The sequence below is a fragment of the Furipterus horrens genome, unplaced genomic scaffold (assembly GCF_987537825.1).
Source record: "Furipterus horrens unplaced genomic scaffold, mFurHor1.1.pri manual_scaffold_2, whole genome shotgun sequence".
Taxonomy (NCBI): Eukaryota; Metazoa; Chordata; class Mammalia; order Chiroptera; family Furipteridae; genus Furipterus; species Furipterus horrens.
Genome location: NW_028327172.1, coordinates 50,416,035 through 50,431,608, shown reverse-complemented (window position 1 = coordinate 50,431,608; position 15,574 = coordinate 50,416,035). Strand labels below are relative to the sequence as shown.

Here is a 15,574-nt window from a genome sequence, read left to right as displayed (position 1 = left end):
CTCAATCTTGTGACTCTACTAATTCGTGCAATTTAAGTCAGGAAGTAAGATGGCTGGTTTTGAGGCATTTAGGCATTATGTGCACTTGTGGTTTCTATTTGTTCCCACTGTCGAGTTGAAATGTGCAACAGGTGAGTTTGTGAAGGCCTCTTAGGCACTGCCTGGCCCGGGTTGGTTCTCTCCCCGAGAATGGTAGAGTTCAGTCAAAGCTGGCCCACACTGTGCTGGTGACGTCATTGAACCTTCAGTGGACCCACCTGTTCGGTGTGTCTAGAACAGAGAGCCCTGGACCAGAGGGTCAGGGGATATGGGTTCCAGGCCCACCACAAGCTGCTCTGTGACCTTGAGCAAGCCACTCAACTCATAGGGTCACTTGTTCTTCCTTCTCTCAACTGTTCCGCCAGAATATTTGGGGCTGTACTCTGTGCCAGGCATGGGGGATGACAAGACAAAAACAACACAGGCTTTGCCCTTGAGGTACGTGGAATCCAATTGATGAGCTCTCTCATTTCTTCATTATTGTCTCATCGTGAGAATTGCTAACATCTGCTTTGGAGTTTACAGTCTGTAAGACATTTTGTGAAATGCCACGTGATGAAGAGAAGTTATTGCCATTTTGTAGAGGAGAAAACGATGGCTTAGAGAGTTGGCCAAGGCTGCATAGTGAGTAAGAGTTAGAGTTGACCTTGAAGTCTAGATTCACTGACTCCAAAGCATTTGTTTCTGACAACAGCAACTGCTTCACCTGATGGTTTGAGCATTTAGTACTCTGCCCCTTAGCAGTGAGTAAATGTTGGGGCGATCAGCACAAGGGCAGTCCCCAGGCTGAGGGCGGTGGGGAGGAATTCTTATCTGTAATGGGTACTTTCCTGTGTCTGGTGGATTATTCCAGAAAGCAATGTCTTCTCTGCCTGAATGTGAAGGCAGCTTGGGCACAGGGTTAGCTGATAACAAAGGAAAACACGCCTGGGGTGCAAGCCCAGGGTCAACCCCCAACCCCATGGGGTGAGGGGTGCGAGGGCTGAGATTCAGCATATCAGAGCGAATCTGCCATGGGCCTGGCTGCACAGCCTGCTTCTTCTGCAGTGACCCTACTGAACTGCTGTGTTCCACCAAAGCTTAATGATTCTGGAGCTTCTGCTGGTGCAAGGTTGTCTGGCTTTAGGCAAGATGTGGAAAATAAGATGGATCAGAGGCTGTGCTGTTTGTGGGGATGACAATGGCTTGAGCTGGAAGCTCTTGGGCTCCTTCCAAGTCTGGAATGTCAAAGGGTGCTGAACAACCTTGGGGATGGGGACTGGTTTTTCTCTTTTGCAGTGTATGCAGGCATGTCGTCAATTGTGGCCGTCCATTATGAAGACGTACCTCCATGTGTGGTGTATGGGATGTGTGGGATTTGTGGGGAATGTGTATGAGGAATGTGTGTGTGTATGTTGTGTGTGTTTAATCTCTAGGAAGCACTTCTTATGAAAAAAAGAAAACACGGGGGTAATTTCTCAACAAGACCCAGAAATGGGCTTTTAATAAGCATCATTAAACTCTTTGATTACAAGGGGAAGCCTGCCGTTCTTTCATCCCGGCTTGGATCACACAGCTCTCCCTTGTCCTGTGTTTTGGGGTCAGATTAAATACTCCTACTATTTGTATCGGTCTCTCCAAAGCCCTTTCTCCCCCTTCCTGCCCTCCCCAGCCACTGCCCCTACACATACTTGTCTGATCTCCCCGCTTGGACCTCAGCAGAGACAGGGTTGGTGTCAGGACTGACAGTTGATAGCTGTGGGTGTGCCTGGAATTGGAGTGTCCTGTGTCTCATGTTGTCCCAGCAGGAAACTTTAGGGTCTTTGTTTGGGAAATGCTCAGAGCTGAGAGATCCGGGGTTCCTTCCTTTCCCTGAGGGTCACTTACAGTCACTGACACCCAGCAGGACTGTGTGCGCGCAAACCCTTTCCTTTATGGATTAGGTTTCCCCTTGTCTGACGTGGGAGGAGGAGCAGCTCTGCTGAAAGGTAGGTTTCACTTTAGACTGAAAGTATTCTGCCAGGTCTCCTAAGGAAGCTGGTTCCCAGAGCGATTATCTTTCCTGAGCTGGAGCAAGGTGCTCTGTGTCAGGAAACGAGGCAGGCTTAGCAACAGGCTTATCAGACTGTGCTACAAGAATGTTCATTTGTGTAAACAGGTCTAGGTCTGTGCAGTGTGTTCCTCTCCGTGCACTGGCTCAGTTCTGGGGCTGGTGTGTTCTGATTTGCATGACTCCTTTTCAGAGGTAATATGTTCCATGAGGTGTGGAGCTCTGCCTGCATCGTCCTTGGTCACCCCAGCATGGGGATACCCACCATGGGGCTGAGCGTGCAGTTGGGGGGGCGGTCAGTGTTTGCGGTCTACACAGAAGCCTCTGGCTCCAGGCAGCAGATCGCCCAGGCGAGGAACTCATGCCTGGTATAATGTAACAGGTCTGCATTTACAGCCTCGCTTGGCCTCTTACTGCACGAACCAAGATTCTTTGTGCCTTGGTCCTGGAGGGCCTGCCCTATTTGGAACATTCTGCCTAGACCTTCCCAGCAACTCCAATGGAGTAGCTAGCCTCTAGGCCCTGTGGCTCCAGTGATGGGCTCAGAACTGGCAACCAACAAGTAAGTCACTAAATATCACAGTCCTGCCACACGTCCCAGGTGGACATGCTGCCTTGAAACCTACTCAGACAGAATGTCCAGTGCTGGGTACAGTAGCCATCAATATCAGTTCTCCAAACACCACTAGTCATTGCTTTAAAAGACATTTATGAAGCCCTCCTATGTGCAAGGCACCATGGTAACATCTTAGATATATTATTTTCTAATTTGTATACCTATTTTCCAGATGAAATAACTAAGTTTCAAAGAAGTTATCATGCCACAGATTACATAAATATTTAGTGAACATGCCTGGATTTAAACCCAGATGTTTGGAATAGAAAGTTTATGCTCCTGCCCTAGCTGGTTAGCTCATGTGATTAGAGCATCATCCAGATATATCAAAGTTGTGGGTTCAATCCCCCATCAGGGCATATACAAGAATCAAGCAATGAATGCATATGTGGAACAACAAATCGATGTTAGTCTCTCACTCTCTCCTCTTCCTCTCTCTCTCTCTCTCTAAAATCAATTTTTTTAAAGCTTATGTTTTTTACCTCTATAAAGCACGTAGAACACAATGACTAGCAAAAAATAATAATAAATAGTTGTCACTTATTAGTGATAGCTCTTTTAATGGTGATCATTAATGAAGCTCTATCATGTGGCATCCTGATTGTTGGATCTTCTGTGGTCCTCTCCCACAGGATGGTGAGATTCTTGAGGGCAGAAACTGGAAGCTTCAGCCCCTAGCAGGGTGCAGGTTTATAGCAACTGATCAATAAATGTTTGATGAACAATGCAGACGTAGGCAAAGGTAGATTTATAGCTGTTTATATGGAAAATAATGCAGTAATTAATGAATAGTTATACAAGAATAAGCTCTGTGTTTCACATACTCACGACTGTCGATCTACTTTTGCCCACCCCTGTATTAATGGCTAACTACTGATCGCTGACCATGTACTAGGCAAAGCACTAAGTGCCTTATATGTATTATTTTGTCTAATTCTTTAAATAACCCTGTAAGATAGATGTTATCATAACCATTTTACGCCAAAGAAAATAGAGGCTTGAAGAGTTTTGAGGAACTTCCCAGGTTTCCCAGCTGGTAAGTGACAGAACTAGGAATGGAGAGCTGGCTGACTGATGTGAGGAGCACACTCCTCCGTCCAAAACTCAAGAAATGGACTTGGAGACAAAGGGCGCGGTGAAGGCGAGGCTTTAATGGCGGCCTTGCAAGAACGGTGTCTGTCTAGTGGGCAGGCACACCCACACATGCATGGCCGAGGTTTCTATTTCCTAACGCGGGAGTCCCTGCCCCCATTTCCTCATTGGTTGAGTACTGTGGCATATACAATATTTCTGATCTGTCTGAAAAAATGATTAGCTAATCCCTCCTCCCTTTGTTCTCTAAGGCATTCTGGGCAAGTTGTAGAGGTCTCCAGCCAGCCCCTGCCACACCATCTTTCATGAATCCTATTCCCTCTTTGTTCTCCAGGTTCCTTAGAGACCCTCTAACCGACACCCTGCTGTTTGGTGTCTGCTGCACAGTTTTTCATTTTTTTTTTTTTTAAATTAACTATTCTACCCTGAAAACAGACCATTAATGCCTTTATTTCTTAGAACTGATAGGAGAGTTTGGTATTTAACTGCAACATCAATGTCCTGCCTCGCCCAGAGGCACCGGCCTCCCCTGGTGTTCACAGCTACAGTGATGCCCACGGCTCCTCCAGTGAATCCCTGTGAAGCTGTCACTCCAACCCACTGCCTGCTTCCCCAGGGCTGTATGGGGTTTCCATCAGAAGGAGTGAAGCGGGTGAAGGCTGGGAGGTCACAGCCATGTAGGAAGGACAGTATAGGGAGTCCCTAATAGAATTCACAGGAAAAAGGTATCCTTCCTGGAGAGGAGACCCGGTTTATAAGATACAGTGGGGGCAGAGTCAGCATCAAGATGGACAACCTTTTGAGCTCCATAGATATAAGTGGTGAAGGGTTTCAGTGGTGTTTTCTGGGGGAATTTCTTGGGTCTTAGAAAGTCTGCTACCACAGACTCATCAGTGGCTGAGGCCAGGCAAGGGGAAAGGTCTGCATTGTTCTCAAGGGAGGGCCTTTCCTTCTAGTGCCTTCCCACGAGACCTCATAGATCAATGATTTCTTTCATCATGTGGAGCTTCATCTTATGCAAGACAAAGAAATGGTACTGCAGCTTCACTGCCACAAAATACTTGACTCCTAGTGACTTTGTCCAAAGGGTAGCAGGAGTGTGTGCTTTTGGTGAAAGTTAAGCAACAGAGAGGCAGATTTGAATTGAGAAAGAGTGGGGCAGAACACGGCTCTGAGGGCTGCCTGAGCAGGACCAGGGTTCTGTCTGCTGACCCCTGACGGAGCTGAGGGGCTGGGTCTTACTCTACATGGCTTCAGGATGTGTTCTAAGTCTCGGGGACTCTAATGAGTGCTGATGCCCTCATTTAAATGCTAGAACAGAAACAACTGCTTTAGGAGATCACAAACGGACACTCCTTACCCAAAGGAAAAGCACACAGAAGGAAAACAAGGTGACATATCCGTTACAACATTCCTGGACATGTCTTTTGGGAAACTTGGAGCTTTGCTCTTCTGGAGGCTGGCACTGTGTACCCTGAAGGGAGTAGCAGTCTTGGGCTTTAAAGCCGGACCTTGAGGGTACTTATATTTTCCCTCACAGCAGTGGTCAAACTGTGCTCTGCAGAGCCATAGAAGCTGAGTGAAAATCTCTGAGACTTCCTTTGGAAACAGGCAGACAGTTTTCTGTTGGCTCTTGGGTCCCCACCTTTCTGATCCTCTTCTCCTTGTTTGCACGTTGGGCTTCCTTGTTGTCGAGACAGTTGTTTGGCTGGGACATACTCGCATGGCCGTGCTGTTTGTTCAAAGCCAACATCTGTTCTCATTGACCATTGTGTCTGTTCTGATTGGTGCTGTCAGTGCCCTATCAAGTGTTAAATATTTTGAATTTTACTCCTGTTTGGACACCTTCTTTTGTGCAAAGCCAGAGCTACTGCCCCATATGACCTGCACCTACACACAAGCGCATTACCCGGCAACGAGCCTGCAGACCACTGCTGCACAGAACTAAAATGTGTCTGCTGTTTTTGAAAAGTGCTGGTTGTGCTTTTTATCCTTCCTAGGGCTGCAGTCACCTGAATGTCCCCAGCCCAGGTGGCCAATGGGGCTTGGTGATTTGTTTATCTTTCCCACTGCCGCCAAAGCAGAAGCCCTGGTTTTGCTGCGGTGGCAGACCTGAGAGCAGAGTTGGTGTTTTCTGTCGCATCCCCTGGCACGTCTCTTTAGCAAGCAAGTAGCATGCGTTATTGTCCACCCATGGACATGACTCCCAGATTCATTCAGCTGTGAGCACACTACTCTCAAAAAGCAAAAGCAATGGTAGTAGTCACATAATGGAAAGTGCATGCACTTGGGACTCATGCAGGCCAGGGTTTATATGCAGGCTCTGCTGCTCATTAGCTGTTTGACCTTGGGGAAATGGTTCAATCTACTGGCCTCAGTTTCCTTGTTTGTAATGACAACTAGCTTCTACCATGTGCATGCCAGAATTTTAAGCACTTACATGACAACCCGAGGTAGGTAACATTATTCTCTCCTCATCTTAATATAGATGAGGAAATTGAGGCCCAGAGTTACTTTTCCAAAGTCACACAGCTAAATGGCGGAGCCTGGACTCACATACAGGTGGCCTGGCTACAGAGCCCACACTCTAAACCTCAGTACCTCTCTAGCTCTGTCTCAAGGCTATGTCAGTACTAATTTCCAAGTAATGTGTCTGGAGCTAGGGTTGCTCTTCCTACAGGCTAATTCTCTTCTTCTCTTGTTCTGTGTCTAACAGAAGTAGAAAGTCTTTTTATTCACTGCGTACTTGTATGTACTGGTTATTACACTATGTGCTTTGCATTCGTTATCTAATTTAAATGTTGTAGCTTTCCCTTTTTAATATTGTTCCAATTGTACAAATGAAGGAACAATAGAATGAGTAGCCCTTGTGAGGTAGTGAGCTCCCCATCAAGGAAGAGTATGGTTAAAACAAGAACAAGATGGCCACTTGTCAGGGCTGTAGTGGGGATTCTGACCCTGGACTGTTAGGTCATCTATTAGATTGTGTAATGCTCCTCAGTGCTTGGTCTGGGATGTGAACAATTCCCAGGATTTCATGAAAGTGGAACAAGGGAATGGGAAGGGGGCAGATCTCCTGAGCTAATTCCAATGGGTTCAGTGTTCTCCAGAAAATGTGCATTGACCCCGAGTGAGCAGCAGAGATCAGCTAGGTAGTTTCTGCCTGTGGGAGGGATCTATGATAGGGAGTTAAGAAACTCAGGTTCTAGTCTAGGTTCTGTAATTAGTTAGAAAATCACTTAACCTCTTTGTGCTTTTTGTTCACAGGAAATAATGACTTTAAAGAGTTGCTGTGTCTATAAAATAATCTACCTATGTCAAAAGCATCATACAAGTAAGAATCATTAGCATATATTGTTCCCCCTCCCAGTGACACCTTCATTCTCTAAAAATTTCAAGAAGTGAGTCAGGAACAAATGCCATCTTTTCAGGATTAGAGGGTGGGAGGAGGAATGACTGAAAATGGGAGGACTAGAGTCAACCCATCATTTTTCTATTAGAGAGTCTCCAAGCCTAAAGCAGAAATTGGCCTCTACATAGGCAAGAGAAGCAAGAATGGAGAACTTATCTTTGAGTTTCCTACCAAACAAGGGGAAAGGGAAAAGCTGACAGATCACATGCTCCTACTGGCTAATGTCAAGTCTTTGCTGAGGTGTAAGGAAACACAGATGACAAGATATTCACGAGTCATAGAGAGGTATAGCTTGTGCAGACTCCAGGATGGGGGTCTGAGTGCAGAAAGTTTCCTGGGCTTGCCCTCAGGATAAGCACCTGTAAAGGAGCAGAGAAGTAAAATTGGATCAAAGGAGGAGCTGGACTGCAATACAGTCACAACCAAAGCATCAACCAACCCCAAAGGGAGCTCTGGAGTTGGGGGTGGCCCTTCAGATATCCTGCCTTGCGTCCAGGGGAGCTGACCCCTCTGCCATCTGTAGCAACAGTTGTGGACTGCCCCAGGCGAGGCCACTCTCTTGGGCCGAGGGCCATTCCTGCAGAAGGACTCATCAGAGAATGGCCAGCAGCCAATGGCATAAGAAGAAAGGGGTGCCTGGGTCCCAGAGGGCTTACCAGGACAGCACATTCCAGCACCCATTACACATGGACAGCAGGCTGCCATTCTCCCCTTACACCTCACTGTAGACATCGCTAATTGAAACAATTCTCTTTAGTATGGTGTTCAGATGCAGCCTCAGAGTGTTTTTCAAATGCCGTGCTCCAGGTGAACGTTATCAGTCAGTTGGAATGGCCATGCGAGAAGGCGCCCATTTGCTCCCGTTGGCCTGTACTTCTGCAGGAGGCATTATTGGTGGTGTAAGAGTGTCACCAGCATTGTTTGCTCTTTCAAAACTGAACAGTTGGCAAATCTTAGACAATTTCCCTGACATGTCTAGTGAAAAATGTAATTTTCTTATATTTTTCCTTATTATCCCCTCTGACTACATCCCATCTGGGCTCTGAATTGTTTTCCATTTACTCTACTAAGTGCAGTTTTCCCCATCATTCATTTCCTTTTCTTCTCTCTCTCTTTTTAAACCACACACTTGTTCATGCTTTCATCCATTTTTATTTTCCTACCATCAGCCCCCCTCAGATGACCCTCCTTCACCCTGTTTCACATTACCTATACCACCTGCCAAACGTGTCCATCTGATTAGCCTCTGACCTTCCTAACAATAATAAATGACATCCATGTTTAGCTAATGAAAAAATGGGAGCTTAGGGAGTTTATGATGCTTTCTGAAGCTGAGACATCTTTCAAGAGTCAGGTCCGGGTTTTACCTTAGGTCCTTTAGCTCCCAAAACCTGTCTTCTTTCTTCTATTCCTTCTGTACATATTGGGGTGACTTTTTGATGACTCCGTATTCTACTTATTCGTTCTTTCCTGGCTGAGAGCTCTACAAACCCGTTTTTATCCCATAGGTCATTATGAATTACTGTAGAGTATTGGGAGCCACCCTATTCTACCGGACGGGATGGAAACCCTTCTTTTTTCCTTGAACAGGATCATTGCAGGGTACTGGGTTCAGCCTGGCCCTTGGGTCCATCAGCTATCTACTCATTTAATTCCACAGATGCTCCAGACTCACTATCAGAAGCAGTGGGATAGGGCTGCCACCAGAGCCAACTAATAGACTTGTTATGGCTCTTGATGAATGAGACTTGTTCAGACTACCTGGCCAGCTGCCAAAAGTCTGGCAGCATCATTGGGAACCCACCTGGGCCTCTGTGCCAAATGCCCGTGTTCTGTTCTGTCATCTTTTTTCTTCAAAGAAGATGCATTTGGTAAAGAGAGGTCTTTTGCTTTGGGCTGGCAGTCAGTTCCATCAAAACCAAGGTCAGTTAGGCTGTTTTTAGAGACACCTGTTGAAGCTCCTATTCTGTGCCAGATAAAAAAGTTAAGCCCTGGAGGATAGAATAGTAACACTGGGGTCCCACCCCATCACCCTTGAGATGGGAGCTGATGATTTGTTAGTGTTGTGTAAATGGAAGGCAGGATTCCACCATCTCCTGATGCTGGGAGGCTTCTGAGCTCTCCCAATCAGCGGTTGATTCTGTCCTCTGCCTTTGACAATATGACTTCTTTGCACAGAGAGTAACTTAGAATCCTCATGGTGATTGGAAAGAGAGTCTGATTTGAAACTTCACTCCTCCCTCTAATACAGATTTTCTGTGTGACCTTGTCAGAGCACTTGACCTCTCTGGTCCTCAGTGCTTCCTCTGTGTCACCATAGAAAATGGCCACTGTAAAGCCTCAAGTGCCTCTGTTGGGCAGGCACCTTGTACAATACCCTGGACATGGCAGGCACCCTATCAGTGATACCCTGTTTTGTATCCCACCCCTAACTCATTACTTAGTGAGATCAGTGGAGAAATGTTTACTAGACATTGTTGACCTACAGAACATGGCTATTTCCTCAAGAAGTGCATTAACTCTTTTGTGGGGTCATCCCTGCTCAGTAGGTTCTAGGGTCTCCATCTGGCACGCTTTCTCACTGGGCCCCACGGCGGGTATGGGTTACATACTCAGGACTTCCTACCAGCCCTGACTTGGAGAAAACCCCTGTTCATTTCCTAATTCCTTACCCTCCACCCCATCTTCCTTCCCCATGGGATATAGCCTCTGATTGCTCTGAAGAAGAGGTGGCTCTGACGAAGTGAAAGGGGTCCTGCTCCATGAGCTGGTTTTGGGAAAACAAAACACTGTCTTGAATGTCCAGAACTCAGTCTTCTCACCTGTAAAGTGGGGTAGACTTCCTCCCCTGCAGGCACTCTCTGAGGATTGCGGGTGCTTACCCATGTTGATTTGTGGTGATGGATTCTTGCTTCTCTGAGTTTTCATTTCTTAGACTGGCCCCTTCACCGATAGCTTGCAACACAAGTTCTCAAATATATTTGGTCTGTGCAGTAACTTGTTCTATCTCACCACTTCCAGCAAGTCAGCTGTTTCCACTTTCCACATTCCCTACAGTCTCTTCCTTGCATGTTTTTTTATAACAGCGTTATTGCGATATAGTTTATATGCCATAAAGTTACAATTCAGTGCTTTTTAGTATGTGTACTGAGTTGTGCAACCATCACCACTATCTAATTTTAGAGCATTTCTTTACCCCAGAAAGAAACCCCATACTCATTAGCAGTCACTCCCTATTCCCTACTCTCCCTGGCAGCCACTAATCTACTTGCTCTCTCTATGGATTGCCTCTTCTGGACATTTTATATAAATAGAACCATATAATATGTTGCCTTTGTGTCTGATTTCTTGTACTTAGCATAATGTTATCAAGATTTATCCATGTTTTAGTATGTATGAGTACGTCATTTCTTTTTATGGCTGAACAATGCACACACATACACATAACACATTTTGTTTATCCATTTATCAGTTGATGGATATTTGGGTTATTTATACTTTTTAGCTATTATGATTAATGCTGCTGTGAATAGTTGTACATGTCTTTCGGTGGACATACATTTTTAGTTCTTTTGAGTATACACCTACAAGTGATATTGCTAGGTCGTATGATAACTTTATGTTAGCACTTTCAGAAACTGCCAGTCTGTTTTCAAAAGTAGCTGCACCATTTTACAATTCCACCAGAAGTCTATGAGGTTTGCAATTTTTTCACATCATTTTCAATACATTTTACAATCTCTTTTATTTTAACCATCCTTGTGGCTTTGACGTGGTATTTCATTGTGGCTTTGATTTGTATTTCCTGAATGACTAATGATATTCAGCATCTTTACATGAGCTTATTGCCTATTTTTATTTTTTCTTTGGAGAAATGTCTATGCAAGTCCTTTGCCCATTTCTTGAGTAGCTTTTCCTTTTATTGTTGAGTTATAAGAGTTTTCTCTTTCTATGTGTGTGTGTGTATGTGTATACATATATGATACAAGTCACTTGTTTAATATATGATTTGCAAATATTTTCTCCCATTCCATGAATTGTCTTTTCATTGTCTTGATAATGTTCTTTGAAGCACAAAGCCTTTTCATTTTGATGAAGTCCAATTTATCTGTCTTTTTTTTCTGTCACTTGTGCTTCAGGTATCACATCTAAGAAACCATTGCTTAATCCAAAGTCATAAAGACTTACTCTTGTGTTTTCTTCTGAGAGTTCTATAGTATCAGTTCTTACATGCGAATGTATGATTCACTTTAAGTTAATCTTTGTATCTTGTAGTAAGGCATGGGATCAACTTCATTCTTTTGCACGTGTATATCCAGTTGTCCCTGCACCATTTGTTGACAAGGGTAGTCTTTCTTAATTGAATTGTCTTGGTACCCAACTCTATTCTATTAATCTATGTCTGTCCTAATGCCAATGTCACACTACCTTGATTATTGTAGCTTTATAGTAAGTCTGGAAATTGGAAAGTGTTGGCCCTCCAAATTTGTTCTTTTTTTTCAAGATTGTTTTTGGTATGCTGTGTCTGTTGTATTTGTACATGAATCTTAGGATCAACTTACCAATTTCTAAAAAAAAATACAGCTGGAGTTTTGATAGGTGATGCATTGAATCTATAAATCAATTTGGAAGTATCGCCATCTAAACAATAATAAGTTTTCTAGTCCACAAGCATGGGATGTCTTTTCCTTTATATAGTGTTTTATAATATTCAATAGTATACATATAGCATATAAAAAAGTCTTGCACTTGTAAAAATGTTTTGTACTTTTGAAAATTTATTCCTAAATATCTTGTGTTTTTTTTGACATTATTGTAAATAGAATTGTTTTCTTGATTTTATTTTTGGATTACTCATTGCTAGTATATAGAAAGCTAATTATTTTTGTACATTAATCTTGTAATATTATCCTGTAACCTTGCTTAACTTTTAGTTCTAATAGTTTTTGGTGGATTCTTTAGGATTTTCTATACACAAAATCTTGTCATCTATGACTAGGGATAATATTAGTTCTTTTTGGGGGGATGTCCGCCCCCTCCTCCCCACTCCATTTTCTTTCTTGTCTAATTTCCCTGGTTAGAACCTTCAGTAAAATGTTGAATAGAAGTGGTGAAAGTAGACCTTGTCTCTAATCTTAGGGGAAAAGCTTTCAGTCTTTCACCATGAACTACAGTGTTAGCTGTGGGTTTTTCAAAGATGGCCTTATCAAGTTGATGATTCTTTGTATTCATAGTTTTTGTTGAGTGTTTCTGTCACAGAAGGATGTTGAATTTTATCAAATGCTTTTCTGTATCTCTTGACCAGATCATGAGGTTTTCCTCCTTTCTTCTCTTAATATGTTGTATTACACTGATTGGTTTTGGTATGTTAAACAAACCTGTATTCCTGGGGAAAACCCCACTTGCTCATGGTGTATAATCCTTTTTATATTTGTTAGATTCAGTTCAATAGTATTTTACTGAGGAATTTTTGTTGTTATTGCTTAATAGGGGCTATCAATCTATAGGTTTTTTTTTTTTTTCTTATGATATCTTTAACTGGTTTTGGTGTCAAGACAATGCTGGCCTCATAAAATGAGTTGGAAAGGGTTCTTTCCTCTTTATGTTTAGCAAGTGTGTGAAGGATTTGTGTTAATCTTGCCTCCTTCCTTTTTTATTTTTATTTTTGGAGAAGTTTAAAGAGTTGTGATGAGGACAAAGCTTATGACAGCTCGTAGTGATGTCTCATCATGTGCTTTTATGGGATGAATTTGTAAATCCAGAATCTTGATGTTGGATTGAAACCTGAAATTCTACCTATGAGTAGGACAGTGAACTCATGCCATTATGCCATACACCACATTTAATTCTAGGCACCAGTGTACATACAGACTTGGTTTGGCCTCTTTTTTTTTCTTTCTTTCTTACTTTTAAACATTTTAGCAAAAATGTCTGGATGAGTATTCCATTAAAGCAAAAATTTCTTCTTCAAAAACAGATAACATATTGGCTTCTCGACCTCATGCTGGAAAAGGCCAGTGCTTACAACATTTCACCCCTGGACCTCATTCCTGTCCTCCTAGAAAATAAAAATATCCACAAGTATTAACAGCTTGGCATCTAGGTTAACAAAAGAGGGGAAGGTTTGTTTTTGTTCCTTTTTAAAATGTAAAAATGAGGAAAAACTATTCCTGACTGAAATCGCTTAGAATAAGAAACAACAATCTGAAATGCCAACCTGAAAGGTAGCAGTTTTGTTACATTGCAGTACAGGTAAAGATGATGTTCAATCTCTGAACATTTCTAAAGGACAGAAGCTTTGAATGACAATTATTCACTCATTCCTTCGGTCACTTCATTAATTCATCCAGTAATTGCATAGTAACCTCCTTTCCTACGCCAGGCCCTATGCTAAAGTGTCAGGTCACACAGATAGGAATTCATGTCAGTCCCTGTCCTTGAGGAGCCACCCACTTTGGTGGGGAATATTGGACTCTGAACAAGCAGTTACTACCAAGCATGATTGTGATCATAACACAGGCATAAAAGGCCACAGAAATGTGAAAGGAGAAATTTCAGGAACAAATAGCATCAGAACAAATGTGGTCCAAATGGAAGCTTGAAAGATGCATAGAAATTTGCCTGGTGGGCCTATGGGACAAGGCCCTCTATGCCCAAGCAGAACCAGGAGGTCAGTGAGAGCAGAGTCCATTGGCACATTCAGAGTTATTCACAAGAGCTTAAAGGAACAGAACTGAAAGATGATTTGGAAAGATCCCAGGAGGCACAAAAGAAACATCCATGTGAGAGACAAACATCAATTAGTTGCCTTTCGTACACATCCCATCTGCAGACCAAACCCACAACCCAGGCATGTGCCCTGACCGAGAATTGAACTGGTGACCCTTTGCCTTGCAGGGCAACACCCAACCAACTGAACCACACTGGTCAGGGCCCAGGAGGCAGATCTTAAAGGCCTTATGTGTTTTTTGAATGAGTCTAAACTTAATCCAGGGATAGTAAAGGTTTTAATGACTTAGGACCTCTTCTTAAACAGCAGCCCAAGGATGCCAGAGAAACTGAATTGAAATACAATTTGGTAACGAAGGTCAGGTCTAGACCTTGGAGAATTGTCCCTGAATGGATGTATATCCCTAGGACCTTGCCATTGAGCATCCCTCACCCCTTGGACCTTGTCTTCCCTGGAAGGTCCTCCTACCTTACTAGAAGGTCAGACCCAAAAACATTGAGTTCTGATCCTGAGTCTCATTTCCAAGATAGAGTGGATAACAGTGAATCTTAGTTGTTCATTGCAAAATAGAGTTGTTGTGACAATGAAATGAAATGAAATTTTTGAAGATTCTTCAAAATCTTCTAGAAGGTTCACTAAAAGCTAGACCGAAGATGTGCCCAGTGCATTATGGAAGCAAGACCATCAATATTGGGAGCTACATATATCTGGGTTCAAATCCCAATCTACCCCATGGCTGCTTAACCCTGGACAAATCATTTTAACTCCTGAGCCTCAGCTTTCTCACCTGTGAAAGGCAAATGAAATATCTCCCATTTGGGGTTGCTGTAAGAAGCAAACGTAATGATCTCTGTGACATCTCCAGGCATATTAAAGGTGCTGAAAAATTGCCTGTTGAATCTGAATGTGGACAAGGAAACTCTGCTTTTTCACTAACACAGGGGCACCTAGAAGGCAGGGTGTACATCTCCCTCATCTCTCTGTGTGCAGAGCCTTACAGTGTGCTCGGCATGTAAAGATGCTCAGATGTTTCTGCAGGTGAATTTAGCTTTCAGTCCTTTTCTCATTCCAGGTTTCTGTCCAGGTGGAAAAAAAAATGACTCTGACCTTTTAGAAATATAAATAAATAAATAGATAGATAGATAAATAAACAAATAAATACTTTAAGTCATCTCATTTTATATGTTCATTTTGCTAAGTAGGACAAGCAGGTATTAATCAGTTTGGGGGTTCCCCAAGGGAGCAGGCAGGGCCCCCAGCTCCTGCATCCACTGACCCAGCATGGATGCCCCAGTTTCTCCAGCTGAACCTCAGAGCAGTATCTCCGGTGCCCCAGGGACTTAGAGAGTTTAACCTGGGTGAGATGAGTCTCTAATGATGTTTCATACTCAGGAGCCTCCCTAGAAGAGAGCTTCAGGAAGGGTAAGTGGCACAGGAGGATGCAGGAGCCACGTGCTAGGGGCAAGGACATGGAGAGATGGGAAGTGTACCCTCAAATGTGTTTTGGGGGCACGTGTGATTGTAGCAGTCCTTGAAGCAGGTTTAGTGTAATCTGTGCTCCAGACTTGCTTCTATCTCCAGTCTGGTTTCCATACTTGGCATTCACTGCCTCTCATGTTCCTACCCCCATGGGGCAGGGCAAGCTAAGGGACTCAA

General features: G+C 43.5%; 1 long non-coding RNA gene across 1 annotated transcript in view; it reads left to right on the top strand.

The window, feature by feature from the left end:
* The window catches only part of LOC150018560 (uncharacterized), a 231,789-nt gene that overhangs the window by 152,394 nt on the left and 63,821 nt on the right, over positions 1-15,574 (top strand). The gene's annotated exons all lie outside the window — the stretch shown is intronic.